Consider the following 21,086-nt stretch of genomic DNA (forward strand, 5'->3'; position numbering starts at 1 on the left):
TCTGCTTATGTTCTCTTCTAGGAGTTTTATGATTTGGGGCTTTACATGTAGGTCTTTAATCCATTTAGAATTTATTTTGTATGTGCTACAAGGAAATGTTTTAAACTCATTGATAAACATGTAGCTGTCTGGCTTTCTCGCACCACTTGCTGAAGAGATGGTCTCTTCTCCTTTGTATATTCTTGCCTCCTTTTTCACAGATTAATTAACCATAGACTGTGTGGATCACAATCAACTGTGGAAAATTCTGAAAGAGAAGGGAATACCAGACCACCTGATCTGCCTCTTGAGAAATCTGTATGCAGGTCAGGAAGCAACAGTTAGAACTGGACATGGAACAACAGACTGGTTCCAAATAGGAAAAGGAGTATGTCAAGGCTGTATATTGTCACCCTGTTTATTTAACTTATATGCAGAGTACATCATGAGAAACGCTGGACTGGAAGAAACACAATCTGGAATCAAGATTGCCGGGAGAAATATCAATAACCTCAGATATGCAGATGATACCACCCTTATGGCAGAAAGTGAAGAGGAACTAAAGAATCTCTTTATGAAAGTGAAAGTGGAGAGTGAAAAAGTTGGCTTAAAACTCAACATTCAGAAAACGAAGATCATGGCATCCGGTCCCATCACTTTATGGGAAATAGATGGGGAAACAGTGGAAACAGTGTCAGACTTTATTTTTCTGGGATCCAAAATCACTGCAGATGGTGACTGCAGCCATGAAAGTAAAAGACGCTTACTTATTGGAAGGAGAGTTATGACCAACCTAGATAGCATATTCAAAAGCAGAGACATTACTTTGCCAACAAAGGTCCGTCTAGTCAAGGCTATGGTTTTTTCCTGTGGTCATATATGGATGTGAGAGTTGGACTGTGAAAAAGGCTGAGCACCGAAGAATTGATGCTTTTGAACTGTGGTGTTGGAGAAGACTCTTGAGAGATCCAACCAGTCCATTCTGAAGGAGATCAGTCCTGGGGTTTCTTTGGAAGGAATGATGCTAAAGCTGAAACTCCAGTACTTTGGCCACCTCATGCGAAGAGCTGACTCATTGGAAAAGACTCTGATGCTGGGTGGGATTGGGGGCAAGAGGAGAAGGGGACGACAGAGGATGAGATGGCTGGATGGTATCACTGACTCAATGGACGTGAGTCTGAGTGAACTCTGGGAATTGGTGATGGACAGGGAGGCCTGGCGTGCTGCGATTCATGGGGTCACAAATAGTCGGACACGACTGAGCGAATGATCTGATCTGATCTGATCTGATGGGTTTATTTCTGTTCTTTCTATTCTGTTCCACTGAGCCACATCTGTTTTTTGTGCCAGCACCATACTGTTTTGATTACTGCAGCTTAGAAGTACATTTAGAAGTCACAAAGTGTTATACATTCAGCTTTATTCTTTTTTTCTCAAGTTTGCTTTGACAATTCAGGGTCTTTTGTCATTCCACACCAATTTTAAGATTTTTTTTTTTGCAGTTATGTTAAAAATATTCTGGATATTTTGATAGGGATTGTATTACATCTGTAGACAGCTTTAGGGAGTATGGATATTTTAACAACATTAATTCTTCCAATCAAAGAGTAGAAAAAATTTTCAAATTCCTTCATCAATGCTTCATAGTTTTCAGAGTATACATCTTTTACTTCTTTGGTTAAATATATTCCTAGATATTTTATTCTTTTTGATGCAATTTTATATTAGATTGTTTTCTTGCATTCTCATTCTGACAGTTCATTATTAGTTACAGAATACAACAGACTTTGGTATATTAATCTTGTATCTTCAACTTGGCTGAATGCATTTATTCTGATGGTTTTCTCAAGGAGACTTTAGGGTTTTCAATATAGAATATCATGTCATCTGAAAATAGTGGCAGTTTTGTTTCATCCCTTCCAATTTTGATGGTATTTATTTCTTGTCTGATTACTATAGCAAAGAAATACCATACTATGTTAAATGGAATGGAGAAAATGGACATATATGTCTTGTTCCTGAATTTAGAAGAAAGACTTTCTGCTTCTCACTGTTCAAAATGATATCAACTGTGAGTTTGTCATACATGGTTTTTATTATATTGAGATATGTTACCTCTATACTCATCTTGATGACAGTTTTAATTATGAATGGATGTTGAATTTTGACAAATGCTTTTTTGCGTCTTTGTTGGGACAATGTTGTTTTTTCTTAGTTTTGTTAATGTGGTGACTGATTTGTGAATGTTGGATCATCCTTGCACCCATGGAATAAATCCCACTTGAATATGATCCTTTTATATAGCATTGGATTTCATTTGCTAATATTTTGTTGAGGATTTTAGCATCTGTACTCATAAGAGATATTTGCCTGTCATGTTTTTTTTTGGTAGTATCTTAATCTGATCTCATAATCAAGGTAATGTAGCCTCATAAACTGAATTTGGGAATGTTGTTCCATCCTCTTTAATTTTTTGTAATAGTTTGAGGATTTAAGTTATTAGTTCTTCTTTATAAGTTTGGTAGAATTTCTCTGGATTTTCATTTGCTGACAGTCTTTAAGTTACTAATTCAATTTGATGTATAGTTATCAGTCTGTTCAGATTGTCTCTTCCTTACCCAGTCTTGGCAGATGGTACACTTCTAAAATGTGTTCATTTCTTCTAGATTGTCCAACTTGTTGGGATATAATTATTTGTAGTAATCCCTTGTATTTTTGGTAACCCTGTGTCATTAGTTGTTATTTTTCCTCCTTTATTTCTTATTTTATCTGGATTTTTCTCTCTTCTTCTTTAACTAAATGTTTGTTTTGTTTATCTTTTCAAACAGTCTTTGTTTTATTGATTTCCTTTTTGTCTCTATTCTCTAGTCTTCATCATTTCTCCCTTCTGCTGTATTGGGATTTGTTTGTTCTTATTTTTCTAATTATCTTAGATGACATATAGACCTTCTATGTGATCTGTCCTGGAGAATGTCCATCTGCACTTGACAAGAATGTATATTCTGCTTTTGATGTCCTATCCTCAGATACGTATTCAGTCCAACTGCTCTATTATATCATCCAAGACTTCAGTTGCCTTTTTAAATTTCTGTCTGAATAATCTATCTATTGTTATCAGTGGGAGTATTGAATTTCCCCACTCTTATTATATAACTGTTGTTATTCAGTTACTCATTTGTGTCCAACTCTTTGGAACCCTATGGTCTGCATGCCAAGCTTTCCTGTCCTTCACTATCACCTAGAGCTTGATCAAACTCATGTCCATTGAGTCAGTGTTGCCATCCAACCATTTCATCCTCTGCTGTCCCCTTCTCCTCCTGCCTTCAATCTTTCCCAGCATCAGAGTCTTTACCAATGAATTGGCTCTTCTCATCAGGTTGCAAAAGTATTGGGGCTTCAACTTCAGTATCAGTCCTTCCAATAAATATTTACGATGGATTTCCTTTAGAATTCACTGGTTTGAGCTCCTTGCTAACCAAAGGACTCTCAAGACTCCTCCCACACCACATTTCAAAAGCATCAATTTTCAGTGCTCAGCCTTTTTCATTGTCCAACTCTCACATCCATACATGACTCTTGGAAAAACCATATCTTTGGCTATATGGACCTTTGTTGGCAAAGTGATATCTCTGCTTTTTAATATGCTGTCTACGCTTGCCATAGCTTTTATTGCCAGGAGCAAGTGTCTTTTAATTTCATGGCTGCAGTCACCATCTGCAGTGATTTTGGAGCTCGAGAAAATAAAGTCTGTCACTGTTTCTATTTTTTTCCCTATCTATTTGTCATGAAGTGATAGGACCAGATGCCATGATCTTTGTTTTTTGAATGTTGATTTTTAAGCCAAGTTTCCTACTTTCCTCTTTCACCTCCATCAAAAGCTCTTTAGTTCCTTTTTGCCTTCTGCTATTAGGGTGGTATCATTTGCATCTCTGATGGGTTTGATATTTTTCCTAGCAATCTGGATTCCAGTTTGTGATTCATCCAGCCTGGCATTTGACATGATGTACTCTGCATATAAGTTAAATAAGCAGACACATCCACAGCTGAGCATCATTTCCACTTTGACCTGGACTCTTCATTCTTTCTGGAGTTATTTCTCCACTCTTCCCCAGTAAAATATTGGCCAACAATCAACCTGGGTGGTTCATCTTCTGGCATCATAGCTTTTTGCCTTTTCATGCTGTTCAAGGGATTTTGAGGAATGAATACTGAAATTGTTTGCCTTTCCCTTCTCTGGTGGACCACATTTTGTCAAAACTCTCTAGCATGACCCATCTATCTCAGATGGACCTGTACAGCATGGTTCATATCTTCATTCAGTTACACAAGGCTGTGATACATGTGATCATTTTGGTTAACTTTCTGTGAATTTAGTTTTTGTTCTGGAGGCTATGAGATTGTAGTTCTTGCTTTTTATGTCTGCCCTCTGGTGGATGAGGATAAGAAGTTGTTCAGACTTCCTGATGGGAGGGATTGGCTCTGGGAAATCTGGGTGTTACTCTGGTTGGCAGGACCATGCTCAGTAAATCTTTAATCCAATTTTCTCTAATGTGTGGGACTGTGTTCCCTCTGCATTAGTTGTTTGGCCTGAGGCAACCCATTCCTGTTATTTGTTTGACCTGAGGTGACCCAGTCTGAGAGTCTACAGGCTCTATGTTAGGAATACTGGTGACTTCAAAAGGGCCTATGCCAAAATGCTGCCAGTGCCTGTCCCTGTGATAGGCCACTCCACAATAGACCCTCAAACACTCACAGACAGATCTGACTCAGTCTCCTTTTCCCTGGGTCATTGTGCACACAAGGTTTTGTTGATGTTCTCCAAGAGTTTCTGTTTTCCCTTGTCCTGTGGAAGTTCTGTAATCAAATCCCGCTGTCCTTCAAAGTCAGATTTCCTGGGGATTCCCAGTTCCTTTGCTGGCTTCCCAGGTTGGGAAGTCCGATGTGGGGGCTAGAACCTTCATAACAGTGTGAGGACTTCCTTGATATTATTGTTCTCCAGTTTGTGGGTTACCCATCCTATGGGTATGGAATTTGATTTTATCATGATTGCACCCCTCCTACCATCTCATTGCTGCTTCTCCTTTGTCCTTGGATGTGGGGTATCTTTCCTTGGTGGGTGCCAACATCCTCCTGTCAATGGCTGTTCAACAGCTGGTTGTGATTTTGGTGTTCTCACGAGAGAAGATGAGCTTATGTTCTTCCACCTCACCATATTTGGATTGAACTTACACATGACAATATTTGAAAACAGGGCTCCGTGGTTTAAAAGTACATTTAGATTGTGAGGCTCTTTTATGCAGATTTTCAAGACACTTTCATTGGATTTATTTTAAGTGAAGACAACACTTTACTATTCCCAAAGCACTTCCACATACATTCTTTCAATGACCCTCTCAAGAACCTAGTGAGGAAAGTATGTCCTCACTCAATCACTTGAGTATTGGTGATTAGAGCTACTATAATATTCAGTCAGTAGAATAAAACTTATCACCTCTTTTGAAAGATGAAAGCGAGATAACTATTTTCTTCATAGTCAGTGGTTTTTGCTAAGTCTCTAACAGGCTCATTCTACCAGGAAAAATGGATTTGGGTTGGGAAAACAAAATGTGAAATCAAAGTGTTTCAGGAACATGAATTTTCACAGAGGCCTCTGAAATCACCATATGTCTAGCTACTAAAACCCATTGAAACTATTTTCTTGCTATAATGTTGTAATGTACAACTTGAGCATATTCTAGTAAATAGAGATGCTTCCATGATCCTTGCATTTCCCACCCATTATGGCAGATCTCAGCACATCTGAGAATTATGAGAGCTGATATTAAAAGATATAATGGTACATGAATTGTGTTTTCTCCTTATGACTTGATGTAACAGGGGAAAAACATGTCTCTAGAGTTGGCTATTTCATTCTCATTTGCACCAATTATTTAAAAGTGTCATATATATACAACCCTACGGCAATATCAGTGCAGCTGGAGTTTAATTTAATCCATTTACTCATTTGTTCAATTAACATTCAGTGAACACTGAAAATATTCTGCCTTAACTGCAGGTGTTCTGAAGTAGTAGGAGAATTGGGATCATCCAACCAATCCCAGCAAGCAAACACAACATAAGTAAAAAAGCTTTGGAAAATGGGTAGTTCAAATATGTCACTGCCATCTATAGTCATTTAATATCCAACAGTACTGTTAAGAATCACAAAGAGTTTCTGGTCTTAAGAAGCATACCTATTAGAAATATAAATGTATATGAATATATATATATATAAATATATATATATATATATATATATATATATAACCCCCACTATATATATATATATATATATATATATATATATAGCGCCTTACTTCAGCATTTGAGAGTTAAAATGCATACACTGTAATCTTGCTGCTATAACATCACTAGCCATAACCATATGAGGTGAGTTTGTTCTTTCTCTTAGGCTCAATTTTCTCACCATCTGGTGTGTCTAGGATGAGCTGCTTTATGGAAATTTTGTGAGGAGAAGGATAAAGCATGTAAAACAGGCAGCACAATGTCTGCTATAGTTGGTGCAGGAATGATTTTGATGATGATGATAATGTTACCTACTATTGTTTTTCTGTTACCTGAATACTAAAAGAAGACAACCAGCAGTGGCTGAAACAGAGAAGTGAGATACCAACTTTTCAATGGTAACAACACAATTTTATCTACCAACTTCTTTTCTAAGATCACTTAAAACTTGGACTCCATTTTTGAGAGGTTTGGTTTATGTAATAGTATCAATAGATGATTTGCAAAGGGACACCAATCACAGTAACTGTAGAAGCCTCCTGAGACCTGAAGAACCAGGCTATATGAGATTTTGACAAAGTAGAAGAGGATGAAATAGGTTTACAATTCACATACCACCCCAACACACATATGTCCAATATATTATAATATGTATTATATAATATTTGACAATCATGTTAATTGTTTTTCATTGTGCACTTACTATGGACCAGGCACTACACTAAAAATTTATGTGCATAATTGCAATTAATCCTTAAAACAACTATTTGTTTTTGTTGTTTTGTTGGCTGTGACCAATTCATTGTGACCCCCATGGACTGCAGCCTGCAAGGCTCCTCTGCCCATGGGATTTCCCAGGCAAGAAAACTGGAGTGAGTTGCCATTTCCTACTCAGGGGATCTTCCTGACCCTGGGATTGAACCTGCATCTCCTGCTTGGCTGGCAGATTCTTTACCACTGAGCTATGAGATTGTTATTATTACCATAATTTTAGAGATGAAGAAAATGAGGGAGGCATCAAGTAAAATTCCTGTCTTCACATCAATAATATGAGGAGGTGCTATTGGAACCCAGTTAACCTGACTTGGAGCACTTCATCATCATTACTACACAGTGTCTTTTAAAAGTGCTTATTCTGTTCATCAGAGAAGGCAATGGCACCCCACTCCAGTACTCTTGCCTGGAAAATCCCATGGACGGAGAAGCCTGGTAGGCTGCAGTCCATGGGGTTGCTAGGAGTCGGACACGACTGAGAGACTTCACTTTCACTTTTCACTTTCATGCATTGGAGAAGGAAATGGCAACCCACTCCAGTGTTCTTGCCTGGAGAATCCCAGGGACGGGGGAGCCTGGTGGGCTTCCGTCTCTGGGGTCGCACAGAGTCGGATACGACTGAAGTGACTTAGCAGTAGCATTAGCATTAGAATGAGGATGATAATACCCACCTTAAAGAGAGATTATCCAATGAAGTCTTGTTCATAAAAGCACCTAACTTAGTGGTTTGTATTTAACGTACATGACAGCAAAATTTTCTAAACTGGGATATGCTAATTGAATAGTTTCTCCTCATTAATGTAGATTATTAGAAAACTGTGTTATAAAAATGAAACAAAACAACCTGTGGTTATATAACCAAAGATGACTTCCTTGTTGAGCCCATGGTACCTGTGGTAGAGTCATAATAATGGGAAAATTTAATGGATACAAAGAACTTCCCATATATAAAGCATTGCTTTAAGTGCTTATATATATGTGTGTGTGTGTGTGTGTGTGTGTGTGTATAATTTAATTATTTTACCAATATAGCCAATAAGAACCCAGTTAACAGAGATATTGAATAACTCAAGCTTGGGTTGTTACACTCAGTTCTCACTTCTAACCATTGTACATCTGTCCTCAGAGTCCTTGTGGGAAAAGCATCTGTCACATCTGATGGTCTTTCTGTCTACTCCAGTGAAGGCCCAGTTCAGCACTCAGTTCAAGACTGACTGCTAACCAGGTACTAACCAGGTATCTATAAGCTATTTGATGTCTTCACTTTTATAATCAGTGGAGAATACACATACACACAAACAGATATATATGTATTTGAGTGTATATATAAGCTGATGGAGATTTTAATATTTATATATGTATATAGAAATGACATTATATAAATGTCATTTATATAATGTCATATATATAATATGTCATATATATAATATGTCATATATATAAATATGATGAGCATTATATATAGAAGGATTTGGTGTTGCTGCTGTTGTCTAGTTGCTAAGTCATGTCTGACCCTTTGTGACTCAGTGGACTGTAGTCCACCAAGCTCCTCTGTCCATGGAATTTCCCAGACAAGAATACTGGAGTGGTGTGCCATGCCCTCCTCCAGGGAATCTTCTCAACCCAAGGATCAAACCCACGTTTCTTATGTCTTCTGCATTGACATGCAGGTTCTTTACGACTAGTGTCACATGGGAAGCTCAATCAGTTTCATAGGCCACTTAAAAAAATTATTCAGCTTCTATATTCTTCTTTTGGATAATACCTAATAGTGTCTTACTCTCTGATGGAAGTGCAAGACAAACTTATATTGCTCAGTTTTGAGCATTGAAAACACTTGCCCTCTCCCCACAATTTTGCTATGTGTGTGTGTATGTGTGTATATATATATCATATATATGTGACAAATTTCCTACATCTTCTCTTCATTCTTCTCTCTCTTCCCTTTTTCCCTAAAACACCTCATAAAAAAGGACAAGGAGCTATTCCTTTTTCAGTCTACCACTATAAATTCTTCCTAAGGTTGAACAAGTGGGTGTTCAACCTCAGGTTCTTCCTGTAACATGTTATGTTCACAGATAGACAGGAAGTCACATTTCTAACCTACCTGTGAGAGGAAGTGCCTGTGTGCAGGGGTGAGCAGCGGAGATGGTTTAGACAGGACAGGGCCCTCAGCAGAGAGAAGATCCCAGAACAAAGACTGTGACACATAGACAAGTTGTAACTGAAGAGTTGCACCTTCTATTTAGTTTGAAATATTTCTATTGTATTCAATAAAAAGGATGGCAGAAATAGAAGCCCATGTATTGGGTTGGCCAGAAGGTTTGTTTGGGTTTTTCCTTACAATATTAGGCTTAGAGTTAAGGAAAAAACTAGATGAAACTTTTGGCCGATCTAATACTTTGTTAATTTATAAATATGCAACTTAGGGTCATTCTTTCCCTCCCAAGAGAGGAACAAGTCAGGCTAGCATGAGGGCTAGAGGCTTGGCGTGGAGGAAGGGCTCTGAACAGTTGCTGAACTTCCTCGAGGAGACTGCCTCTTGCCTGGCTTGCTCTTTGGGGAATTATGAGGGCAGGTTTAATCCTGCCCATTCACTGCCTTCCCCACCAGTTCCAACTGGAACCGGGCTACATCTCTGACCTCCTCTCTTCCCAGATCAAACTTCGCATTCTACACTAGCCTTCTTTTTCAAAACTTTGTGTGCAGGAGGCCCTGGCTCACAGATAAGAGCTTTGCCCATACTATTACCTCTACTTACAGCTTTCTTCCCATCCCACTTCACCTGGGGAAATCACTCATTCCTCTGATTTCAGCTTAAGCCTCACTTCCTCAGAACAGCCTTTCTAGTTTTTCCCAGTTCTCCCAAAGCCCTTCAGATTAGGCTCATGACACTTTTGCATCTCTCCTGTGGCCACTGTCAAAGATACAAATTTGCATTTTCAGACTCTATTTAATTCACTATCTCCTATGCTAGTCTTTGCATCCTTGAAGAAGAAAGATCATTTATACTCAGCATTACCTATACATCCATAGTACCTAAAAGAATATCCAACACAGGGTTATTCAAAACAAATTGATTGAATTAATATTCAATTCAGTTCAGTTCAGTAACTGAGTCATGTCAAACTCTTTGCGACCCCATGAATCACATCACACCAGGCCGCCATGTCCATCACCAACTCCCGGAGTTAACCCAAACTCATGTACATCAAGTCAGTGATGCCATCCAGCCATCTCATCCTCTGACATCACTTCTCCTCCTACTCCCAATACCTCCCAGCATCAGGGTCTTTTCCAATGAGCCAAGTCTTCGCATGAGGTGGCCAAAGCATTGGAGTTTCAGCCTCAGCATCGGTCCTTCCAATGAACACCCAGGACTGGTCTCCTTTAAGATGGACTGGTTGGATCTCCTTGCAGTCCAACGGACTCTAAAGAGTCTTCTCCAACACCACAGTTCAAAACCATCAATTCTTTGGTGCTCAGCATTCTTCACAGTCCAACTCTCACATCCATACATAACCACTGGAAAGACCATAGCCTTGACTACATGGACCTTTGTTGACAAGGTAATGTCTCTGCTTTTGAATATGCTATCTAGGTTGGTCATAACTTTCCTTCCAAGGAGTAAGCGTCTTTTAATTTCATGGCTGCAATCACCATCTGCAGTGATTTTGGAGCCCAGAAAAATAAAGTCTGACACTGTTTCCACTGTTTCCCCATCTATTTCCCATGCCATGATATTTGTTTTCTGAATGTTGAGCTTTAAGCCAACTTTTCCCCTCTCCTCTTTCACTTTCATAAAGAGATTCTTTAGTTCCTCTTCACTTTCTGCCATAAGGGTGGTGTCATCTGCATATCTGAGGTTATTGATATTTCTCCCGGCAATCTTGATTCCAGCTTGTGCTTCTTGCAGCCCAGTGTTTCTCATGATGTACTCTGTATATAAGTTAAATAAGCAGGGTGACAATATATAGCCTTGATGTACTCCTTTTCCTATTTGGAACCAATCTGTTGTTCCATGTCCAGTTCTAACTGTTGCTTCTTGATCTGCATATAGGTTTCTCAAGAGACTGGTCAGGTGGTTTGGTATTCCCTTCTCTTTCAGAATTTTCCACAGTTGATTGTGATCCACACAGTCAAAGGCTTTGGCATAGTCAATAAAGCAGAAATAGATGTTTTTCTGGAACTCTCTTGCTTTTTCAATGATCCAGTGGATGTTGGCAATTTGATCTCTGGTTCCTCTGCCTTTTATAAAACCAGCTTGAACATCTGGAAGTTCACAGTTCATGTATTGCTGCAGCCTGGCTTGGAGAATTTTGAGCATTACTTTACTAGCGTGTGAGATGAGTGCAATTGTGCAGTAGTTTGAGCTTTCTTTGGCATTGCCCTTCTTTGGGATTGGAATGAAAACTGACCTTTTCCAGTCCTGTGACCACTGCTGAATTTTCCAAAAATGCTGGCATATTGAGTCCAGCACTTTCACAGCATCATCTTTCAGGATTTGAAATAGCTCAACTGGAATTCCATCCCCTCCAGTAGCTTTGTTCATAGTGATACTTTCTAAGGCCCACTTGACTTCACATTCCAGGATGTCTGGCTCTAGGTGATCATACCATTGTGATTATCTTGGTCGTGAAGATCTTTTTTGTATAGTTCTTCTGTATATTCTTGCCACCTCTTCTTAATATCTTCTGCTTCTTTTAAGTCCATACCATTTCTGTCCTTTATCGAGCCCACCTTTGCATGAAGTATTCCCTTGGTATCTCTAATTTTCTTGAAGAGATCTCTAGTCTTTCCCATTCTGTTGTTTTCCTCTATTTCTTTGCATTGATTGCTGAGGAAGGCTTTCTTATCTCTCCTTGCTATTCTTTGGAACTCTGCATTCAAATGGGAATATCTTTCCTTTCCTCCTTTGCTTTTCATTTCTCTTCTTTTCACAGGTATTTGTAAGGCCTCCTCAAATAGCCAATCACTTTTTTGCATTTTTTATATGGAGAAGGTCTTGATCCCTGTCTCCTGTACAATGTCACAAACCTCTGTGCATAGTTCATTGGGCACTCTGTCTATCAGATCTAGTCCCTTAAATCTATTTCTCACTTCCACTGTATAATCATAAGGGCTTTGATTTAGGTCATACCTGAATGGTCTAGTGGTTTTCCCTACTTTCTTCAATTTAAGTCTGAATTTGGCAATAAGGTGTTCATGATCTGAGCCACAGTCAGCTTCTGGTCTTGTTTTTGCTGACTGTATAGAGCTTCTCCATCTTTGGCTGCAAAGAATATAATCAATCTGATTTTGGTGTTGACCATCTGGTGATGTCCATGTGTAGAGTCTTCTCTTGTGTTGTTGGAAGAGGATTTTTGCTATGACCGTTGCATTCTCTTGGCAAAACTCTATTAGCCTTTGCCCTGCTTCATTCTGTACTCCAAGGCCAAATTTGCCTGTTACTCCAGGTGTTTCTTGACTTCTTACTTTTGCATTCCAGTCCCCTATAATGAAAAGGACATCTCTTTTGGGTGTTAGTTCTAAAAGGTCTTGTAGGTCTTCATAGAACCATTCAACTTCACCTTCTTCAGCATTACTGGTTGAGGCATAGGCTTGGATCACCATGGTATTGAATGGTTTGCCTTGGAAATGAACAGAGATCATTCTGTCATTTTTGAGATTGGATCCAAGTGCTGCATTTTGGACTCTTTTGTTGACCATGATGACTACTCCATTTTGCCTAAGGGATTCCTGCCCACAATAGTAGATATAATGGTCATCTGAGTTAAATTCACCCATTCCAGTCCATTTTAGTTCACTGATTCCTAGAATGTTGATGTTCACTCTTGCCTTCTCCTGTTTGGCAACTTCCAATTTGCCTTGATTCATGCACCTAACATTCCAGGTCCCTATGCAATATTGCTCTTACAGCATCGGATCCTGCTTCTGTCACTAGTCACATCGACAACTGGGTATTGTTTTTGCTTTGGCTCCATCCCTTCATTCTCTCTCCAGTTATTTCTCCACTGATTTCCTGTAGCATATTGAACACCTACCAACCTAGGGAGTTCCTCTTTCAGTATCCTATTATTTTGCCTTTTCGTACCATTCATGGGGTTCTCAAAGCAAGACTACTGAAGTGGTTTTCCATTTTCATTGAGTTAGACAAGGCTGTGGTCCATGTGATCAGATTGGCTAGTTTTCTGTGATTATGGTTTCAGTGTGTCTGCCCTCTGATGCCCTCTCGCAACACCTAGTATCTTACTTGGGTTTTTCTTACCTTGGAGTGTGGTATCTCTTCATGGTTGCTCCAGCAAAGTGCAGCCACTGCTCCTTACCTTGGACGAGGTCACCCCTCCTGACCTTGAACATGGAGTAGCTCCTCTTGGCCCTCCTGCACCCGCGCAGCCACCACTCCCTGAATGTAGGGTTGCTCCTCTTGGCCGCCGCCCCTGACCTCGGACATGGGGTAGCTCCTCTCGTCCCAATATTCAATTAATTGACATCAATATTTAGCTACTCTCTGCCATTACCTGGCATGCTCATACTTTCCTGAGCCAGGCATTTCTTTCTCCCTGTTTTCTTTTTATCCTCCTGTAAAGAAACTTTCAGAAGTCTATTTTGTGTGTTTTTAATATTGAAGCCTATAAATTGTATATATTAATATAATAATAGCAGCTAAATTTTATATTGTGGTTACCTTGTCCCAGGCATCCTTCAAAGTATTTTGCATACATTCATTCATTTAATACTCATAACAACCCTATGTGGTAGGTTCTATCATCTCATTTCATTGACTATGGGGCACATTGATTGTAAAGCACATTATAATTATTTTTGTCAGTTGAACTCTGAAATATCATCTCTCTCTTACAAATGAGAATTTTGAGATAATGGGAGGTTTAGCTTTTGAACTATATTGGATAAGACTCTTGAGAGTCCCCTGGACAGTAAGGAGATCCAACTAGTTCATCTTAAAGGAGACCAGTCCTGAGTATTCATTGGAAGGACTGATGCTGAAGCTGAAACTCCAATGCTTTGGCCACCTTTTGTTAAGAACTGACTCATTTGAAAAGACCCTGAAGCTGGGAAGGATTGAAGGTGGGAGGATAAGGGGACGACAGAGGATAAGATGGTTGGATGGCATCACCAACTCAATGGACATGAGTTTGAGTGGGTTCTGGGAGTTGGTTATGGACAGGGAAGCCTGGAGTGCTGCAGTCCATGGGGCTGCAAAGAGCTGGACATGACTGAGCGACTGAACTGAACTGAGAGGTTTAGCAAATTGCCCAAGAAAGACTGGTGCTAAAAATGATGGGGCCAGGATACAGACTGGGCAAGTTATTGCCAGTGGCCATGCTTTTGAACATGGTGCCATCTTGCTACATGATAAGTCACATATCTGGGCTGTTTCTGTATTTCTCAAATCACAAACAGCTTTCCCAGTAGATCTCAAAAGAAGTCATAGGATAAACATGATGCCACCTACTTGACTATCAGTATTTGACAGGAAAGGATTACATTGCCTTTCTACTATTAAAATAAACGAGGGTATATTAAACAGTAGAATGCAAGATGTATTCATGTTTTATATAGAACTTCAGACTTGTGCTTGCTTATGTTTGATGTTTTATACTTTATTTTGAAAACATTGTTTCAATTCTTATTCCTATCGTTTAACCCAGACACTTGTTTATATCACACAGGATTATTACAACTGATTTTTCCCACTCGCTTTCCTCACTCTGAATACCCTACCAACTCTGTCTCATTGTCTAACTAGTCATCTTATAGCTCTGCTTGAATTAGAGAACTTATTTGCTAGGAGTTATTAGTATTATTCCCATTTACAAGTGAAACCACAATCTCCTATTAAAATGTCTATTAAGGTTCTCCTTTAGTCCTGAAACTTGCATTGCTTTCTTTTACCTTGGGTGAGATTTCCACAAGCTTCATTTTTATTTCCCTTCCTCTGCTATTCAATTAACCTGATGAGTTCACGTCTTGATTCCAAAATATTCATGATTCTTTCTATCACCCATAGCACCTTTGCATATAACAGTCCCTCAAGACATACTTTCAACTGTTGAATAAACAAATGAGTGAAAAGCAGCCCATGTTTTTTCCTCATCAGTGATTTTCATTTATCTAAGGCAGCAGTGATGGTTTTGGAAGAGTGACAGGGAGAATTAGGAGTTTTCAAATCCTGTCCCTGACACTAGTCTCTGTCTCTGTAAACTTGAGGATTATTGGACTCTCAGAATTTCAGATGAGATAGTTCAGAGAGGACCCACATTACAGATCAGTTCTGGATCAATTCATTTGAGATAAACTCATTCATGAGTTTTCTCATTCTTGACCAAAATATCAGCTCAGCGATTCCTATGCCAATCACCATGCTAGTGTAGGAGAAACAGAGATAAGCACAACATCATTGTTGCTCCCAAGAGTAGGGTGTATAACAGAGCTAAAGAGTGCAAAAGTTTCTCTGGTATTGGGACCTAGTACACCATGTGCATCTTCTTCCAAATTTAGCCCTCAGAGCAATAAACCTCAGAGCAACTGCTGCCTGAGGGATGGGCCTGGTGAATAGGGGATGCTGGGATGCTATAAGCCTTTAACAGAAGGATGGAGACATTCCAGAATCAAGCTGTGGATTTCCAGTGCTCTTGCAGAGGCTTCCTCTAAAGTCAAATAAAAAGAAACAATAACAACAAACCCATCAGTTCTCCTCCCACACCTATGCTGAATCAGTGCCCACAGAGGGCACCCCACCCAGTGAGGGGTTTAGGTCTGTGTTCCGGGGACTGCTCACTTTTGGCCCTTGGAGTTTGTCCTTTCTGTGTTACAAAGGGTGACAATGTAGACTTAATCAGCACACCTAACATTCTGCCACCACCGCCAACTAGAAGGGGTAGTGAGAAGACAGGAAAGCAGCAACTTTGAGGGGATTTCTTTCATCTGTGGCACTCGGAATGGCAGATTCCTGCTTCCAGGATCCTGGGGATGAAGGGTCACCTCCTATAAACCTGAGTGTGATCCACTCTCCCTTTACCATCACTCTGGGCTTTGAACACTCCCCATTGATTCTATAACAACTCCTTTTTCTGGGCCCACGTCTCATGAATCTCTTCCTTTCCAAAAACAGGAGACTGAGACACTGTAGGGAGCCTGTTACTTGACAACAAGGTACAGCAGCTCTTCCCTTACCAGCCACAGGATATTGGACATGTGGTGTCTGGAAGTTACATCTGTGAGTTACTGCTCCTGGATGGAATGCTTAATGGTGTTGCCCAGGAAATGTCAGGACATCAGCTAAGACTCCAGGCAGAAACCGACTCTTCTTGCCAAGAGTGCTTTTAGTACCACTTCCACCCCCAGAGCCACCATGACAACAGATCAAGGTGGAGAGAATTCTGCTGCCAGAGCAAATCTGGGCTCTTGGGGAAGAGTGACACAGGGAGACTGACTTGGGAAGACAATCCCACACAGCATTTCATTAAAAGGAGGTGGCTGGCATTTAGCAGAACTGAGTGAGGGGAGGCATAGTTTTTCATAGGAATTAAGTGATAAAAGACTTTAAATTTCAGACTGTGTTTTAAGAAGGTACAGAAGCAGACTGAGACCTACCAAGAAGCACCTAAAGCAGTGGGAGTCATGAAGGGAGAAAATCATGTCCTAGAATAGACAACAACAGTGTGTAAATGCTGGAAGAGGATCCAGAGACTCTTGCCATGGGATTCACACTGATGAGCAATTATCACCAGCATAGAGGTGAGGAAGCTAAGACGGATAATCCAAATCTATTAATATTCAGATGCAGAAGTGTTGCTAGAGACAATTGTATTCCATAGAAGTATGTATTCAGACAGTCTCTGAAAAATTGGTTCTTTCCATCAAGTCCTAAGTTTAGAGAACAGATTCTCAGCTACATAGACATTCATTATTCAAGTCAAAGGCCTAATGTCCATACTGAAACAAACAAACAAAAAAATGTGCCATTTAAACCAAAAGTTTAATTCTACTACATATTGTCTATATCACTTGTGTTCAACTGGTAGTTTGTAGTAGAAACCCTCCCAAATTGTAGTCTATGTAACTGAAGGAGAGTAGGAATGAAGTTCATACCTTGACTACTGGTTAGATTACTCAGTAATTTTGTCCCACTCATAACATAAACCACCAAAGACAAACACCAAATGCATAAACAATACTTTTCATTTTTATTGCTTTAACATATGTAGTTCCAGTTAAGCAAATTATTAATAAACTACACTGACATGAGTTAAATAATGTTTCAAATAATACTGCATAATTTCAAAACAAACCCAGTGTTACATGTGTGAAATAATTGAAATGCAATGAAAAAAAAATAGTTTGATTCAGTTAAGCACAAAAGACATGCAGAATCTCAAACAAAGAATATTTGGGCTTCTATGTCAATGTCATGAGGGTATTAAAGAGCTTTATCTATTCCTGGATAAATAATTCATTTTTATTGACGGATGAAACTGACCTCAAAGATAAATAATGACAGTTCCACAAACACTTTTGTCAAAGTTTACACATGGCCAAACCATAAAACTTCTTAAAGTTGGTTGTTACTATAGTGGATGGTTCACTCAGCGCCATTCTGCCTTCTGCATAGCAGAGTGAGGTATGGAAGCAAAGTAGTTTGAAGCCCCTAAATGCCATTAAAATTTAGTTCTCAAGATATTGCTATGATAAAAATGACTATTATCAACTCCTTGCTTTTATTTCATCTCAGAGTGTCTTAATTTAAATCTGCCTTCATCCTGACTTACCATGTGCACATGACCTTCAGAAATGTCACTATGTTTAAACTATCACATTTGTTGTCTATAAAAGTACATACAGTAAAGTAAGTGTTTTTGTCATTGTTGTATTTGTTTTATTGTTGCCAGGTTGCTATGGAACTAAAAATAAAATAAAAATGGAAAGCAGAGGCATCTGGAAATCTTTCACTGGAAGTTTTAATTTCTACTTAATCACCCAACAACTTGCCCAAGAAAATCTTGCTTTCAAGTCCCAACTATTAAGTACTAAATTGGGCATTACATATGTCTACTTCTGTTTTCAGGGATGTGTTATTCATGGACATCAAAGAAAAATCTTTATGCTGTCATTCAGATCCAATGAAATTTTCTTTGGAGGAATTTTACTGCACAAGGTCAGCTTTCAAAATCAGAAGCATGGCTTAACCCTCAAAAGCAGCTGCTGAAATTCTAATATTTATATCTCATTGTATACTAGCAGACAAGAATAGAGGGCTATAATGGTATAAGATTTAGCAAGCAATGGAATACTATCTCTATAATATTTTCAAAATTAATTTTATGTTTAAAGCCTCAAGAAGACAAGTTCTCATTAATTGAGAGCATGAACTCAACTCCTAGACTTTCCCCTTTTGCTTTATGAATAAACATTCCAATCCAAATTTGATGTTAGAAACCCAGACCAAAGAAATTTGTCAGTCTCAGCTAGACTATCAGTGAATATCACAGAGAGCTTCAGATAATTCATGAAGATTGGAAACTGCTGTGACATGTTGAGGACTGGCCTGCTGCTGCTGCTGCTAAGTCACTTGAGTTGTGTCCGACTCTGTGCGACCCCATGGACGGCAGCCCAGCAGGCTCCCCCGTCCCTGGGGTTCTCCAGGCAAGAACACTGGTGTGGGTTGCCATTTCCTTCTCCAATGCAGGAAAGTGAAAAGTGAAAGTGAAGTCTCTCAGTTGTGTCCGACCATCAGCGACCCCATGGACTGCAGCCTACCAGGCTCCTCCGTCCATGGGATTTTCCAGGCAAGAGTACTGGAGTGGGTTGCCATTGCCTTCTCCGGAGGACTGGCCTAGGACTGCATAATACATGGTTGTCTGAATAGAAAAAAGTATATATAACTTTAGGTTTTGAACTATTGATGTAATTATTAAAAGGGGGCTTTAAAATGTTTAGAGATGCTACTTATTTTAAGACCAAATACTCAGAACAAACAAATAAGCATTCTTCTTGAAGATGTAAAGGAAAGAAAACTTTAGAATTAAAAAATATTTCATTTGGAATGAAAACAGAGGACATGAGCAGAATTAGTATTCTGCTAGTACTTTTAGCATTTTAGCTAGCCATTTAGATGGCTGCTGTAATATATGTCCTACATTGAACAGATGTTTAGAGATGGTTGTTAGAAATCTGAGTCTCTTTTAAAAGAACTCTGGAGCTTTCTTTTATGACAGTTGGGAACAGGTACCATCATTCTGAGGTACCAGGTACTCAACAGTGAAGACCCCAAATAAATACATTCACACTTAAAGGAAACATTTCTGACTCCACTTTAAGAAAAACCAGGAAGTCAACTACCCCAGGCCTGAGAAGGGGAGGTATAGCAAGCAACAGGGGCAAGAGGGAGAGTCTAGCCTTCAGTTGTCTCTAGGAATAAGGACCATGTAAAGTTAAAGAACTCAATTTGCTTACAGTCAGGTACATATTGTATTCATTTTGTTACCTTGGTAAATAAGGAAACATACATTTCCTATGGTTCAGGCAGTTTGGAATTCAAGGAACCTTTACCTTATTTCAGTAATCCTTGGCCAGTCCTCCCATGGGATCCATAACTTTAAACATATAAATACATATTAGCAATAAAGAAGGAAAGAAATGGTGTCTACAAATGTTTGTTACCAATTGATGCTAAAGATGGGTTTTAAACATTCATCTCCATGGAAGATTTTACCTCTATGGAAATGAAGGTAATTTGGTGTTTTCATTTGATTTCAGATCACATAGATGAAATATTCATTCTTTATATACCTGATAGTCTTTATTCAGTTATTAGAGGTGATAATAGTCAATTAATTACTTATATACTTATCAATGATGTAGGAGTGTGTGTGTGTGTATGTATGTGTGTATGTGTGTGTGTGTGTGCACAAAGTTTTGATCCCTTTGTTCGTCCATAGGAACTCAGCCAGCATTTGAAATGTGTATCTCATTTTCACCTGAAAAAATCTCATCTCATTTTTGAGGAAATCTGCTGTGATGGCTAAAAGTTCAGACTCCACATTGCAAACAAATTTTAAAGCCAATGAGTTTTGTAGAAAGATCCATATCCTTACTTTCTTTATCCAAGGAATAGAACTGATAATGTTTATCACATAGGGTTATTTTAAAAAATTAAGTAAGATAATAGCATTTACCACAGACTTAGCTCATGGCAAGAATCACTGTTTTGTTATCTGATGTATCCTACAGATAACAGAACCTAGGGCAGTGTTTGGAACGTCAACATTGCTCGACAAATATTTGTTAAATATATAATATCTTGATTCACTTTGATACTGGGAAGAATTTCACCCATCATCAGCCTAGAAAATTGTCTGGATTTCTGCTTCTCATCTTGCAAACAATATCACTAAGTGATCCTCAAAAGTTACACAATGTGTCCTGCCTGACATGACTTCATTCCAAACCACCAAAGACAAGTGCCCCGTCTTATCCTTAAAATCTTCCTCATGAGGAGGTTGCCAAATCTTCACAGAACTCTTCCTCTCTCTGGTATAAAAGTTCACTGCTTCGGCAACTACCTTTCTTATTCCCTTCTCCACCTCTGTCATTTACCTACTTTCTTTTAACTGCTCTGTACTTACTGATTTTTTTCCTCCAACTTGTTCATTTTCAAGATCAGTCCTTGGGTTTTGTTCTCATAAACCAGTGGGAGTTTTTGGATGCTAGAAGCCAGCCTATAGCCATGAACATCTCATCCCACAGGCTACATAAAGGCCAGATCAAACCATCTATCATCTGAAGGCAAGATTGGGTTCCCTTTAGAAGTGGTTCTCTCAATTAGTATTATCTTCTTTAACAATGTTCAAGAGTAGGCCCTCTCTATCTTGGTAGGGGAAAAAATTCACATGTAAAATGATGAACATAGGAAATTATTCTTTCGCTTTAATAGAAAATGTTTCTTGTTCATGTTAATTAGTTAAAATGGCAAAAAATGCATTTAAAATGTTAATTCTTCTCTCTCATTTTTAGATATCTAGGAT

At 38.9% G+C, this 21,086-nt stretch overlaps 1 long non-coding RNA gene across 3 annotated transcripts in view; it reads left to right on the forward strand.

The window, feature by feature from the left end:
- LOC123333433 overlaps positions 1–21,086 on the forward strand; it is a 110,317-nt gene that overhangs the window by 84,633 nt on the left and 4,598 nt on the right. For 2 of the 3 annotated variants that reach the window (XR_006550808.2, XR_006550810.2), the window contains exon 2: positions 8,165–8,263. This is a non-coding gene — a long non-coding RNA (uncharacterized LOC123333433). Of the gene's footprint in view, positions 1–8,164; positions 8,275–21,086 lie in introns of all 3 variants that reach the window. The other variant, XR_006550809.2, reaches the window with a different exon arrangement.

The sequence above is a fragment of the Bubalus bubalis genome, chromosome 4 (assembly GCF_019923935.1).
Source record: "Bubalus bubalis isolate 160015118507 breed Murrah chromosome 4, NDDB_SH_1, whole genome shotgun sequence".
NCBI classification, from domain to species: domain Eukaryota; kingdom Metazoa; phylum Chordata; class Mammalia; order Artiodactyla; family Bovidae; genus Bubalus; species Bubalus bubalis.